We start from the raw sequence: 15161 nt of genomic DNA, 5'->3' as shown, positions 1-15161 counted from the left end.
AATTCCAGAGGCTATGGCAGAATGAAAACCAGCAGGGAATTTCAGCTTCCACTCCCAATTTCTGGCTTTAAAATATTTCTACTTTAAGATATTTTACAATTCAAACTTTGGAGATTCTGTATAGCTTAAAGAGCTGTTAAATATGTGTGCTGTAGACCCTCAGCCATGACGGAGTGGTTGATAATGGGGAAGGTTCATTAGACTGTGGTCACCATCCATTTCAGAGCTCCTGAGATAATCCTGGCTGTGGTCTCCCAGTATGGTCAGGGAGCTCCAAACTGATTTGAATTGTGAGGATCATGTCGAGCAGAACTTGCTAAACACTTCTTTTCTTAGATAGGCCATGCAGGCAGAGGTTGGTTGGTTCCTTTTTTCCCCCTTTTTCTTTTTGTTGGGGGGAGGAGGAGGCAGGGCAGGGACACGAGTGTTCACCTTCCATCTTTTTGTTAAGATTAGAACTAAATCTAAGCAGTTCTGAATTGATTAAGGTAACCAAAACCAAGAAAGTGTTCTTTGGGTTGCATTGTTTTTGCTAAGAGGTACTTCACGCATTTACTGCTGGCTATCACCATGATGCTATGATAGAAATATCCACTTATAATACCTTTCAACCTTACAAAAGACAACACAACAAACTGCTGCTGTTCTTTCAGTATGTCTAAAACTGTAAATCTGCAATAACTCATCACAACCTTTGTATAAGCATTTACTCAAACTACTTTTAAATACGCACTGTGTAGCCACCATGATCACAACAGTTTGAAATTAATGGGCCTTAACTGCCATTAATTCTGAATGGATACCACTGTGAACATTATGAATGTGAAAAAACCCTTGCAGTTGAGGAAGCAGGTGTTCGTATAGGATAAAGAGGACTGAGCCACAGATTCTGGCTATAGGATACTCCCAATGTGAAAAAGTTCATTTAGAATCCATTGCTTATTTAGGTATGTATTATAACAACAACAACAATAACAATTGGAAAAATATTGGTTTGCTTTTGTAGAAGTCAAGGCTTCAGTTTTGTGACTTATGATGTACAAAAATCTTTCCAGAATCTAACAACTAAACAAGACCATTGATTGATTTTTTTCTCTGAAAGGATTGCTCCAAACTGATGACTCTAGAGGATGACATCCCATACACAAAATACAACATAAGGCAATGCGTGTGCTTCTTCCAACAGTCCTTAAAGATAGAGAAGAAATGAACACAATGCTGAATTTCCTAATACAAGCTCTAAGTATGGGAACGCCAGAAAGGGTGCCATCTGGAGCTAACAGAGATGTAAATTTACGGTTTAAGGATACCTACCCATTAAGGGTGAGGTGAGCCCACAAACTCATTCCAATGTACAGATGTGAAGTAATAACATCCTTAGTCACTAAAAGTAAAGCCAAATTAAAAACTAGCAAACCAGCAGCTGCACATAACATATTCTTCTCCTTAAGGTTTCCGTTTCCACTCAAGTCTTGGGCAAATATTTTATTTCATGTAATCAATAAATGGCTGCTTAAATAATGACATTCTCTACTGATATAGCCTACATTTGATCTGTCACTGGGTCCCCTGCCTATGAAATTCTGGAAAACAAATGCAGCACACATTCAGAATCACAGAATGGTTGGGGCTGGAAGGGACCTCTGGAGGTTATCAGTACAATCCCTCTGCTCAAGCAGGGCCACTTACAATCACTTGCCCGGGACCGTGACCAGCCAGCTTTTGAATATCTCCAAGAATGGACCCTTCACAATCTGTCTGGGCAACCCGTGCCAGTGCTCGGTTACCCTCACAGTGAAAAAGTATTTCCTGATGTTCAGAGGGAACCTCCTATGTTTCGGTTGGTGCCCATTGTCTCTGGTCCTGCTGCTGGGCACCACTGAAAAGGACCTTTCTCTGCCCTCTTTGCACCCTCCCTTCAGGTATCTACAATACATTACAATATATTTACAATGTATTACATACATTGATAAGATTCCCCCTGAACCTTCTCCTCTCTAGGCTAAAGAGTGCAAGCTCTCTCAGCCTTTCCTCATAGGAGAGATGTTCCGGTCCCTTAATCATCTTCATGACCCATCACTGGACTCTCTCTAGTATTTCCATGTCTCTGCTGTGCTGGGAAGGCCAGAACTGGACACAGCACTCCAGGAGCAGCCTCATCAGTGCTTAAGAAATGGGAAGGATCACCTCCCTAGACATATTAGAAGGCAATACTTCTCCTAATGCAGCCCATGATACCATTAGCCTTTGCTGCAAGGGCACATTGCAGGCTCATAATCAACTTGGCGTCCACCAGGAGCCCCAGATCCTTTCCTGCAAAGCTTCTTTCCAGCCAGTTAGCCCCCAGCATATACTGGTGCATGGGGTTATTCCTCCCTTGATGCAGGACCTGGTACATCCCCTTGTTGAACTTTTGCAAAGTTCCTGTTGGCCTATTGCTCCAGCCTGTCAAGGTCCCTCTGGATGGCAGCACATCCCTTTGATGTATCAGAAGATAAACATGCGCCTGAAGTATAAAACCTGGGACACCTCATCATTTCTTCCAGGATCTACGACTACTGGTCTTCAGAGTGAATTACCAGACCTCTCCTTCGGGGAAGGATGGGATACCCAGGTTCACCAGGTACACCCGCTCAGTTCTCTCTTCACTCCAACACACAAGGGATAGCTGCACTTTACAGATAACCTTTTAATTAGGCAAATTACATTCCTCATTAGAATGCCATCTTTAAGGCACTGAGAAGTAAAAAAGGATTGTGCCTCATTTTCTGGTCTACCAAAACGAGCCTCATAAAGACAGATTCTTTCTCAAATATTCCAGCAGGTTTTTAAAGAGAAAACAAAAAAACAAGATTTGAACAGGAAAAATAGAAGCAGATTCATAGGAAGAGTGAGGAGCTTTTTCCTCTGTAAAAAGATTAGTGTCACAAGGTTCAAGTATTTAAAAATATTAAATTTATTGCCTCATGGAAATTCACTATAAAAAAGATGTTATTCAAGGGAACTGATGAAAACCCTTGCCAAATAGTAACATAAAAAAATGAAAGCCTTTATTTTTGCTAGCAAACAAACAAGCAAAAAAAAGTGGCTTAATACTGCTCTGAGGCTCACTCCACTTCTTCTTTACAGCTTTTCATTAAATTTCATTAATTTAAGATCAAATCCTGATGTATATTTAAATTTACTGACTTCAGGAATGATTCCAACAGCACCAGGCTAATGAGAGCACCAGGCTCTAAGAGTTACTTGCGTAAATACTGTCACACCTTTACATAGTAATTTTTTTTTAAATTTTAACATTATTACATTTAAGCGGGAGGGCTCTTGCAGGCTGCATATTCCTCACTCATCACTGCCACTCTGTAAAGCATGTGTTTAATAAGGCTGTGATCGAAATAAATTTTTATTTTTGCCTGGGTATCATAGGCAAAGAGTTTTCGGACTACAGTGGTGTGAATGACTACAATACATCAGTCTGCAAACTGGGCTCCAAAAATGGAAAGACGACCAAATACTCAAATGGGGGTGGAACTTTACAGTGCCCCAAAGAGAAGCTTTTATGAGCTCTAAAGGAGACACCATATCAAGGCAAACTAAATTCATCCAAAATTTATTTAACAAGGCTGAACTGATATGATTTTTCTACGGTTTACTTCACAGCTGTTAATCATTAAACACATTTTAGATAATCATCTGATATTCATTTTACATGCAATAACTTTTTTATTGAAGTTAACACAATTGTACATCTTAAGAATTTTGTTGAAAATCTTCCCTTTGGAACAAAATTATCTGCAAAGTAATGCCATGAGTTGTGTGCCTTGTGGGTTAGCTAATAATGTGAATACACATGAAGTGAACGCATATCATTATGACATTATTCTGATGGCATACATACACTCTGCTTTAATATGCATGGTAAATATTTTGCCTGGGTTTCTTTGTCAATATCACTGATTTAATCATTCTGGGGAGGCTAAGAGAGGAAATACAGAGATTGTAGGCTACTGTTTTACAGTTATCTTGTTGTTTCCTGTTTTGAGAAAGAATTTTTTTAGACTAGACTTTTTTCTGCTCCCCTTTCTTTTGACTTCAAGGAAACTCCTCCCAGAAAAATGACTTTGGCCCAAATCCTGGAAGCTGATCTGTGTCAATGGACACACACAATATCCCATTGAACTCAGTGGAGCTCAATATGAACGTGAAGGTTTTGTGGATTTAGTACGAAGAGCAAAGTAAAATTCAAAGGTTTTCCAAGGTCTATACTTTATCTACAGTGATTGACTGGTTTCACGTTTAGCTTCAAGTTATGCTAGCCTACTTTCCTAATGAAATGTAACGGGAATCCAATGAGAACAATAAAAATATTTCAAATTCTCACAGATAATTTTCTGTACTGGATTTATATTCATTTCAGTGGCTTTCTGGAAATTTTGTTTCTAAAAAGATTTCAAAATGATCTTATAGAAATAGGTACTGTTGTAAACCCTTTTCTCCAAACTACCCAATTTTAAGTTGCACAAAAATAAACACTCCTAGTTAATCCTTTGCCAGAAAATTCTGCTTATTCTGGTGAATACCCTCATTAATCAGAACTGCAGTGAAGGTGAATTGCCTGTACCTGCCCAGAGATGATTCTTGACAAAATGCTACCCAAGTTTTAGAGCCTCCCTGAGCAGAAATCTAATAAATCTATAGCCACAAAGATCTGAAGTTTTTCCAAAACTTTAACAAGCTGCTTGTAATTTTTTCTGATTTACTGAAGGAAAGGGAGTCAAGAGGAAAATTCCAATAAAACTGTATGTAAGCCAAAGGTTTGTTTATGTTTGTATGGATTAGCATTCACACGTTTCCTGTTACTAGACTTCCTATTAGTGATGTTTAACTTTAACCACATATCCCAGGTTAAGGAATAACTCCTAAAGTCAATTTCCTGATTAGGCTAAGAAAGGTCAAAGGTTAATTTTGCAGCCACATGGTTAAGCTACCAGCAGCTACCGCACAGCCTTGTTTTAACATATAAAGTTACTACAAATATTAGCTAAAGGAGGTGGCACGCTCTGATGATTACACAAAAGTGTTGGGGAAAAATCGTCCCAGAAGTTTATTCACTCTAAGTGAAATTTACTCTCTTCACATGCACACAAAAAATACACGAGTGCGGACATCTCTCAAATACAGTGAGGCCAACCTGGCAAATACAAACGTGTACATCCTTTTAAACATGGCTGTGTGACCACTGCCAGGGCCCAACTCTCATCCCAGAAACTTCCCACTCTGCACCCTATTATAAACATTCTTCATACACTTGCTGTAGACCTTCAAGAAGCAGCAAGGTTTAATGGTAATAAAAGAATCCACAAACTTAAATTTAGAATATTCTTGAACATGAAGCACAAGGTTTTCTGCTTCTGATGGACGATGAATTTGCGAACAGCAATGCAGCAAAAATTCATGCTGTTCCAAATCAGTAGGAATTAATAGATCAGTATTTCTTCCACTTAAGTACTGAAGTGAACAATCGTCTGCCTAAACACCACAGATGAAACAAGAAGTATCTGAAAATGCTTGTGGGGCTTCTGTCTGGAGGGATACTTCTTTTTGACAGTAAAATCCATTTTTGTTTAATAGTGACATGAGTAACAACAGCATATTGACACATATCAAAAACAATGAGGAAATCTAGAGTTAAAGCTGATAATCCGGATTCATTCACACTGCCCAGCATTCTCCTTTCCTGGTGAGGTCTTATTTACAAATTATTTCAGCTCAGAAGATGAGAGTTAAATGAATGCAATCCCATGTACTGACTTTTTTTTAAATTTTTTATTTTTAGATCCGTGAGGGAAATTTGACATTGGATTTAGTGAAGCTAGTCTTGGTATTTAGTTACCTCATTACAACCATTGTAGACTAAAATAGAGGGCTCACAAGTAACTAAGTAACTTGGGTTGCAAATCATAGTTTTAAAAGTGAAATGTGGTTAGACTTACTCATTGCTAATACCTTGCTAATACAACCACAGCTCTTTTTGGATGCATTCTCTGTTCCCGTCTCTCTCACGTTACCATTTATATTTGCATCAGTGTGGCGGCATTTTACACTTGTTTTGCATGGCGAAGACTTCTAGATAAGACGCAAGATAGAGCAGGCAATTAATCATCAGTCTTTACACAGGATTTCCTGACTGCAGGTGAACAATAACAAAATCTACTTTTTTTTGTAAAATCTAATGCATTTGAATATATATAGAAATAGAGAACGTCTGTTTCTTACACTTAGATCTGGTTAAATTCCAGTCACAAGGAACTGGCTCAATTTGCGCACTTAGGCTGTTTGCAAGACATAATTTTTTGTGAATCATTCAGTCATTTAGCATTCACTGCTTATAAACAAAGCAAATATAAGTGGATGCACATGACTTGTTCTTTATTCACTTGTGGACTTAACATTTGGAATTCACTTTTCCAGCCACGTGACTGGTTCTACCAGTCAGACAGTACAACTTCTCTGACTAGATTTCTTAAAGTTTGTAAACAGACCTAGCACTTGAAAAACATGTTCCACCATCCAATAAAAACGATGATTACCTGAGGAACAGCAACTTTGGACAGCAAGAACAGTCTAATGAAATTTGTTACATTTTAAGAAATCTTCATTCATTCTTTTGTGTTGAGACAGATTTCTGTCCGGCTAAAGGTATCCATTTCAGGTTTAAAAAAATTCTGTTTCTTCCCTAACACGCAGTGGAATAGGGGAGTAGGAGGAAAAATATCAATCAATCAGATTTATTGGCTGGATTTCTCTTGTCACGTTCACCCCAACTCATCACTCCAAATGCAGATTTCCTGACCGCCCGGGAGCTGCCACATTACTGACCACCTCCTCCTTTCTCCACATCTCTGCTCATTTAGTTTAGCTTGATGGTTCTTCCTGGTCAGCAGCTTTGACGTTTTATCAGCTGATTTTGATTAGTTATCCCAAAACATGAAGCTCTAGGATCATTTACGTTTGACATTGTAAACTCTTTTGTAGAACATGTGACGATGTTTCAGCAGCCCAAGCTCCTCTGATGTAAATCCTCCTGTCCCAATATTTGACTACACTGCAGATACAAATCTCCTGTATTCTCCAGCTGGAGTACAGCAAGGTCTACTGCCAAGGAATCTCACTTTCTATGGTGCCTTTGCCCTCTTCTTTTTTCTTATTACTGGGAATGCCCGTACTATGGCACCTTGGAAAATCACTGTACTTTTCAGTCTTTTCTTTCCTTATAATACCTGCATACACACACCAGCACATACACAATTGTCGGGTGAATGACTCGGGTAAAAATACAATCATTGGCAGCCAAACTCACTAATGTCCTGTGCTATGCGTCTCATAGATATCCCACAAACAGGATAGCTGCCACTGTGTTCTAATAGCTCTCACCCTGGAACACAAGGAATGGGCATAAATATTCTGATCAGAAAGTTTCTAGTTTCCGTCATGACTTTTTTTTGTAAGAGAGAGTTGAGGAACTAACACAAGTCCATTCACATAGAAATATTTTACACCTCTCAACTCTATGGCTTTGAAATCCCAGACAAATGGCCACTGCTCATGAATGGAGGGTCTCTCCACCACAAGGTCAGTGAAGTAGGTTTTCTATTTCTCTCCTGTGAGAAGACATATTGCAAGCTTTGATTGCAAGCATTGATGGAAAAATTGTCAGTGCCCTTGCTTTAAATAACAGTGGAGCACCTAAAGCATATAATCAGGTCCTGGGAGACTTGGGTAATGTGTTCTCCTGAGGTAAAAGTTGTTCATCTCCTGTTTTCAAAGAAAGTGCCCTAACCACTAAATTAAAGCTTGATCGAAGTGCTCCCGTATGGCATTGCTCTGCACCACAGAGCAATACATGAACATCTAACAGAACGCACCTAGAACCTGAGTCTGATTTTAGTTTCCTATTCGGAGATGAAGGGAGAAATCTGGACTGTGGTTAGATACCACTATTCAAGATTTCCTAGAATATATACTAACTATATTCCTCATTAATCACTGCCTACTTCTGTCAAGATAGTACCGCAGTAACTCCAATGAAGTTACAACACACTTACAGCACAGTAGTACAGCTGATAGCAAAACTTGGCTCGATATCCTCAAACATAAATGGATATTTTATCTGTTTAGTGCATGCTGTCTCTTTTATTGAAACCGATACAGTGAAACAAAAGTCATCCTGAAGAGACCAAAAGAAACTTAAATATGTATTTTTTCTAAGCATATGAATATTTTATGATCTATGGTTTCCATAGTGCTTATTTACTTTGTTTGTTCAACATTCTGAGTTGTCAGAATAGGCATTAGACAGAGGAACAACAGAAAAATGGAAAATAAGTTAGTAACAGAGTTGTCTACATTTTTCCTTGGGACACGGACCTGAGGTTATACCCACCATCAACACATTGCAAATAACGTATTGATTGTTCACTTGGCCCAAACTTAAACCAAGACTTTAACAATCCCAGAAAGTATTTGATATATAATTTGAAAAGAATTCTGGTTGTATCAAAATGTAGAAAAGCCTCAACAAAAACAATCACAGAAGGAGAAGCCAAGTCAGGTATATTTTGAAAAGAAAGTAGTGTGTTTTCAGTACAATCAGTTTATCAGATTAGCAAATTTCTTACCAATGTCTACAATGAGATATTTTCAAGTCACTTATTTGTTAAAATAGTTTCATAAAAGGTTAAAGTTATCAGGGATTTTTTAAAAATCTGTATTATTATAATTTCCTCCATTTATTGTTCTTTCTTCATCAGAATTAAATCCCTATTTGCACTTAGCACTTCAGTATTAGTTTTAAATGTATCAAAATTTGCTTCTTCCTTTCAGGTAATGACAGAGTAGGAAATAGCAAAGACTGGCTTGCTTGGGAGGTGTCCAACATTTTTGACTGTGTCTTTTCCAAAGTGTGTGTTGTCTTCCAGTGAAAAGCAAACAGAAATATTTAAATTATTTAACTGCCCCCCAAGGTTCTACCCAAACTCTTCCTTCAGTCACACTCTCTGCTTTCAGTGAACCTCAACAACAAGGCAAGCTGAAAGCTTGCTTTGCTATCCTGGTCTATGGCACCTGAATGGTGCCAAACAAAACTCGGCTAATTCAGAGCTCTTAGGGAAAGGATTTCTGTCTCTGACTCCTCCCTGGCACCCAATAAAGAAACACCAAGTCTTCTTTTTCTTCTCAGTATTAACAGCAGAGACAATAAAAATATCATCTCCCTGATGATATTTTACATACACTCAGCTTCCTCTTTTTTTTTTTTTTATTTCTTCTGAGTCTTCATTTGATTTCTCACAATTATTATTCATCTACATAAAGGCGTTACCTTTTATGGTATGAAGTGGTTTTACGTGGAATCCTTGTAATGCAGCAACTCATAACCATAATCTAGGCTAAAATGTGTTATCTAAATTGTTGTGGTTTAAAAATTTACAAAAATGTACTTCCTAGAGCAATCTAACTTCTCCTTTTACTATAACAAAGTAAACCCATTAGGAAGACTATGAGTTTGAGCAATTAATTACATGCTTAGTAATATTTTATAGTTTTCTAAAGACTTTAAAGTTCTTTCCAAACTTTATGACTCAGATCCTACCACCATTCCTCACACAGGCTAGGAAAATAAATGGAAATACTCCAAAAGCAAATTCTATTTAGGTTCTGGGAAAATTTGGGTTCTGATTCTTTTTTTTTTTTTTCCCCTAACAATTCAGTGAAAGAGTTTTGACTACGCATTTTGCAGAATGGGAACAGACATTAAGCAACTTCACTTAACAAAATGGTAGAAAGCCAAGGTTTCTTTCTTTTAAGAAAAAGCTTTGACTCTAAGTATCTCACAGAGGTGAAGAGTTCCAAAGGCACAAAAGGCGGTCAGCCACATAATCATTATGGAAAGACTCAGAGCTGGATCCTACCTCACATTTTATTTCTGTTAAGTCCTCCCCTTGCTGTGTTACTCCACCATAAAAACATAAAGAATTAATAACTAACTGTTGCTTAGATTTTCATGTTTATTACATAACTAATGCCATAGTCATATCGAGAAGATACATAAATTAAAAGAGTGTTATCATAATATTAAAAAATGTTAAACATTTCAAGTGTACCACTGGCATGACAAAGACTTCAGCAGCTACTCAGATCACACAGTTTGAAAAAGCATCCTTTGTCAAACAAAATAATTAAAATTTAGGTTCAAAGGTAGAAAAAAACCACAAGGACAAATATTGGTTCTGATATACCCGAGTTAGAATTTTTAAAATATTAGGCAAATATTAGTGACTTAAAGATGTTGATTTAGAGAGTATTATCTATTTACTGAATGTTTAATAAAGTCAGGTACAAACTAAAAAGCACAATATGTATTTCTCAATTCTACATAGAAATCCTCAGTTTGGTTGTTGGAACCATGTCAAATCAAATTTTTTCTAGGTTTGAAAAAAACCGCATATATTCATGGTTTCCACAGACCAGTCAAGAGCTTGAAATATTGGTCTTGACTATCCAGTCAAGACCAATTCTTTCCACAGGAAAGTAATTCTCAGAGGAAATTATTTGTCACGCTACTTCCAATCTGAAGATCTAAACACAGTCTTTCCTCTAGCCTTTGGCACAACCCATAATAATTGGACCATAGGAGAGAGCAACAAAAAAGTGGATGCACAAGATGCCAAACATCACTACCAGCTCAATCATTTGCTTTCTCACCTTTTCCCCCCATCAGGAATAATCAGTAGCTGAAGTATTAAATGACATGTCATACTCATTCACTGATGGAGGAGCAAGACAGAATGACATATTCTGCTGATCATTTATAGCTATTGGTTGTTATAAGGTATTAACTTGCAATACACAGCCCTGTTTGAATTTCAGATGAGCAGATGGCCAGATGGATTAGCCTGTAAAATTAATATTCCAACCCATACACAGCAGGACTTTGCATGGGTACCGACTGCTTCAAAATCCATGAAGTCAGTTTAGCCGATTCTATTTTTCAGGCCTTGCTTATTATTTCCTCCACAAATGCTGAAAGAAACCTGCCACAGCAAAAGGCAATTCTGTAATACTTCGGTATTTTGGTGCCGCGGCTTCCTTGAATATTTCTTTCACAATGCCAGGAGCACCCATTTCCAGTGCACATCCAGTGAAAAGACCAAAATTCATTTATCTAGCTTACATGTAAGTATTTGTATATCCCTGTTGTACAATGATGTGTACAGCACATGGGAGCTGTAGATATTAGGTGCCTACTTTTGCCAACAGGGTTTAGCAACACTGTTGAAATTTTTCTCCAATAAACTTCTCAGCGCTTTTCAGAATGATTCATGGCCTCCCGCTGTTTAGCCCCCAAACAACTATACGTAGGTGACACCTGGCAGATGTCACCCACGGTTCCCAAATTGACTAGAAACGATGTGCTGAAAGAGGATGGAGCAACCCCCTTGCTGGAGAAGGTGACAAGTTCCAGCTATGAAAAACTGCAGACTTGTGTCAGCTGGACCTCTCTGAAAAGCTTACCTCAATTGCAATCAGTCTGCCGTGGCCTCTGACCCATTGCAGATGAACATAGTGCAAGTCTTGAGGGAAACTGATGTATTTTAGAGCCACCAGCTTGATTACTATTGATTATCTACTTGCCTTGATGGTAATTTCCCTTTGCAGTAGCATTTCTGCCTGACTGCTCCTTCTGGGACTTGGGTTTTCTGCTCTTTCTTTTTTCCCCAGATTGGTTCCAAGAAATATATTTTGATTATTGTTTTGGGCAGAGCAAGGGAGGTAATAGAAGGGAAGGGGTCAGCTCTAATTGAGGCAGGAACTTAAGAAAGAAATCCCTCATTGTTCCAGGGTAACTGAGAAGGCAACTCAGTTGAAAATTGGATTGTCTCATGAGGTAAGTTTTCCTTTTCCAGTGTGATGGAGGGGAAAAAAAAAATCATTTAAAATAAATAATATATGAGACATTAAACTACTCCTATGTAGTTATAATCTCACTAGATAATGTCAGGACTGACTGTGTGGTGGAAAACTAAGTTTAGAGCTGACTCTCAAATATGACGACCCAGTTGAGTGGTTCAGTAGCAATGACTTTGGGCCTCCAAGTGGCAGATGAGGCTTTTGTTTTATGTGTTTGACAGTAAATATCCGGCCTGTTGCTTAGCAGCCATACCCAGAAACAAAGGCATTTCCAGACAAAATAAACTACATTACAGCAGGTAAATCTTTCACAGCAATTACTGAATGGAAATGAGAACTGAACTGATCATTGCAAAACAACGCAACACCTTTGCTTCCTGCAGATGTTTTAAGCACACAAATGGCAATTCGGGATTTCTTGATAGCAGTATGAGAAGACTTCATATATTTAAAAAAAAATGAGTACACTGATTTTGAAAAATGATATGCTGAAAGTCCTAGAAACGGATATCAAAGTTTTCAAACTTCTGTCAGCTGCTAAATTCATGTTTAAGTATATTAAATAAGTAGATTTCCTCTCAGAGACAATAAGTATTTACAACTGTTGCCAAATTCCAGGGAATTTTCACGTGCCCTAGGAGCATTGCATTCATCTGGAACTGAAAAACAAATAACAGAGCACGAAAGACTGAAAAGCTTTTGCAGTTTTTTTAATAATTTGATATTAATTCTGTCAAGCCTTATTTCTACCTTTGCTGTCACAAATGCATCCCCACGTCCCAAGTTCTCAGGCCACAACTTGTGTGTGACACTTACCCTTGCCCACTTCGTTTTCATGCAAAAGTCTTCAGATTTTGCAGGACTCACCTCCTATACAGAAACAAAAAAGGAAATGCCAAAGCTACTCTTGCATATCGCAGCTGTACAGCTTTAAGGCAGGTATTTCACTGAGAAAGCAGCACTTAGCCTCACTGAGCAAACAGAAAGGGCCAAATTCTGCTCTCGGTTACCCTGGGGCATTCCACCACAAGAAGGAATCTGCATGTGAATAACCTAGAGGAGAAATGTGTTTCCAGACACTTGAGCTCAAAGACTAAAAAAATGCTGGTGTGAATTCTGTCATCTTATATTTTCGTTGAGAGGTTTTTTGGGGGTGGGTTGTGTTGCCGGACGGGGTTTTTTTGCCCTCAGAGTTGATCCACAGGGCATTGTCATTATGTTGCTGTCTCACCTTTCAGTTGATAGACAGACTTCCTGCTGGAGAGACATTATTATTTAACCGGATCCACTCATCCTGCCACTGATTTGTTTTACTTTTGTTCCTGGCAAAGAACAGCAACTCTAGGTAATGTTTCTTTTCTCATTTGGCTAAGTCCTTCAGAACACTTTAGTAAATTAACCCCATGTAGTTCACTTAGTAAACACAGGATCTCCTGAAAGGATTTATAAAACTAAATTACTCAAGAATTTCCAGCCAATCTTTGTTTTTCTTTCATTTTGTCTGATACAAGCTTAAGAAAAGACTCAGGAAGTAAACGTGAGTGTTTAATTCCTCATCAAATAGGAGCTGTAAGCACAGCGTGAGAGAATCAAAGCAAAAAGGAGGGGGTTTAATAAACAGTATAGATGAAGACATGTCAACTCTGTTTCTGGAGTAGTACCCAGTACCACTAGTACCCAGCAGTACATTATCAACGTATCTGCAATAGTGTGTTTTTAATTACATCAATCTTTCCTCGCTAGCGTTACCCTTTAGCAATTGTAATCCCTATGGAAATTCATATCTTCAATTTGACCACAACCGAATTCTCATTCATTAAATTTAAGCTGCACGTACTTATATTTGTGTATATATGTATATTTATGATACACTTTGTACTGTATGCCACTGCTCAAAGAGGAGTAATAGGCTTCCTAAAAATATTAGAGTAAAATTTTGTCATCTCAATAACATCAGACCAGACAATTATAATAGTCTCTTAGGTTCATCTACAAATCTATTAAGAAAACATATTCAGCATAGCTGTGTTCAATGGAACATTCTCCCTCCCACACTGACAGAGTTTGGAAACTTCTATCAGTAAAAAAAGCCTTAAAATATTAGGTAGATGGCATTCATAAAACCTTCCTTGAGGATCCAATCCCAGCTTCTGTAGTAGGTGACGAAAATATTCCAGTTAACCTAAACAAGCCTCGGGCTGAACTGTAGAGTGACCAGCTACTCACCACTAATTTCATACATATTTTCTTCTTTCTAACTATGATTACGAACACAGTTTGCTCAGTGGTGCCTGCATCCAAAAGGAAAGACTTCTCTTACTACGGTGAGCCAAATGGATCTCAGAGATAGGAAGGAATGGCAGTACAATGAAACCATGGAGTGATACAATTGGCTCTGCAGGATGCCAGAACATTCAGCACCTCATGCCCCCCGGCATGGTACGGGACACCACAGGAGTATCGTGGTGATTCCCTGGCAAAAGTGTGTACACTCCGGCTGGACTGCAATTCTTTTATAATCATTCATATATTCCCATTTGCAAGCAAGTTAACATGACCAAGTCTTGTGAATACTTAGAAAAAAACAGGTCCACAGATGCCAAATATTCCTGCACAGCCATTTTGAATGGTCTTTGATTTAATTCCTCAGTCGACAGTGGAATCAGTTATCCTGTCAAGGAGAAGAAATAATCGTGTTTGTTCACAAGTAATTAACAGCAAGTTAACAGACAAAATAACTTGTGAATGAGGCATAGATTAAAGTGTGTTTGTAAAAAAAGTATTTGTATAATTCAGATAATTGTTCAAAAAAACCAGGACCTACTGTAAGACAGTAGGTGAACACAATAAAGTGCTGGGTAACCTGAACACGACAGCTCTGAACCTTTGCACTGACTGTGTTCAGGCTAGGGAGCTGGACACACCACAACTGATTTTTTGCAAGGGAAATGCAGAAATCTACAAAATGAACTGAACTGGAATTGTCTGTGAGGAGAACGTATAAGGGTCTGAGAGAAATACACACATCGCTTTCTTTGTGCCTCCGCACTCCCCAAATGCTCCGAGAATTACCAAAACAACAGGACACCTTCCAAAGTCTTCATTAATGAAGACCTCAAAAAAAAAGAAAAAAAAAAAGGATTTGTGCCCTAACCCAGAGCATTGCAGTGAGTAACTACTAGACACGTGGGCAC

General features: G+C 38.2%; 1 long non-coding RNA gene across 2 annotated transcripts in view; it reads right to left on the bottom strand.

Annotated features, from left to right (window-relative positions):
* LOC128905946 (uncharacterized) overlaps positions 1–15161 on the bottom strand; it is a 111211-nt gene that overhangs the window by 43382 nt on the left and 52668 nt on the right. The window contains exon 5 of one of the 2 annotated variants that reach the window (XR_008465029.1): positions 13651–14638. The exons of the other annotated variant lie outside the window; for it this stretch is intronic. This is a non-coding gene — a long non-coding RNA (uncharacterized LOC128905946). Of the gene's footprint in view, positions 1–13650; positions 14639–15161 lie in introns of those variants that run through there. 2 annotated transcript variants of the gene reach the window in all.

The sequence above is a fragment of the Rissa tridactyla genome, chromosome 2, assembly GCF_028500815.1.
Source record: "Rissa tridactyla isolate bRisTri1 chromosome 2, bRisTri1.patW.cur.20221130, whole genome shotgun sequence".
NCBI classification, from domain to species: Eukaryota; Metazoa; Chordata; class Aves; order Charadriiformes; family Laridae; genus Rissa; species Rissa tridactyla.
The sequence above is the reverse complement of the archived record's forward strand: the minus strand, read 5'-3'. Positions and strand labels throughout refer to the sequence as shown.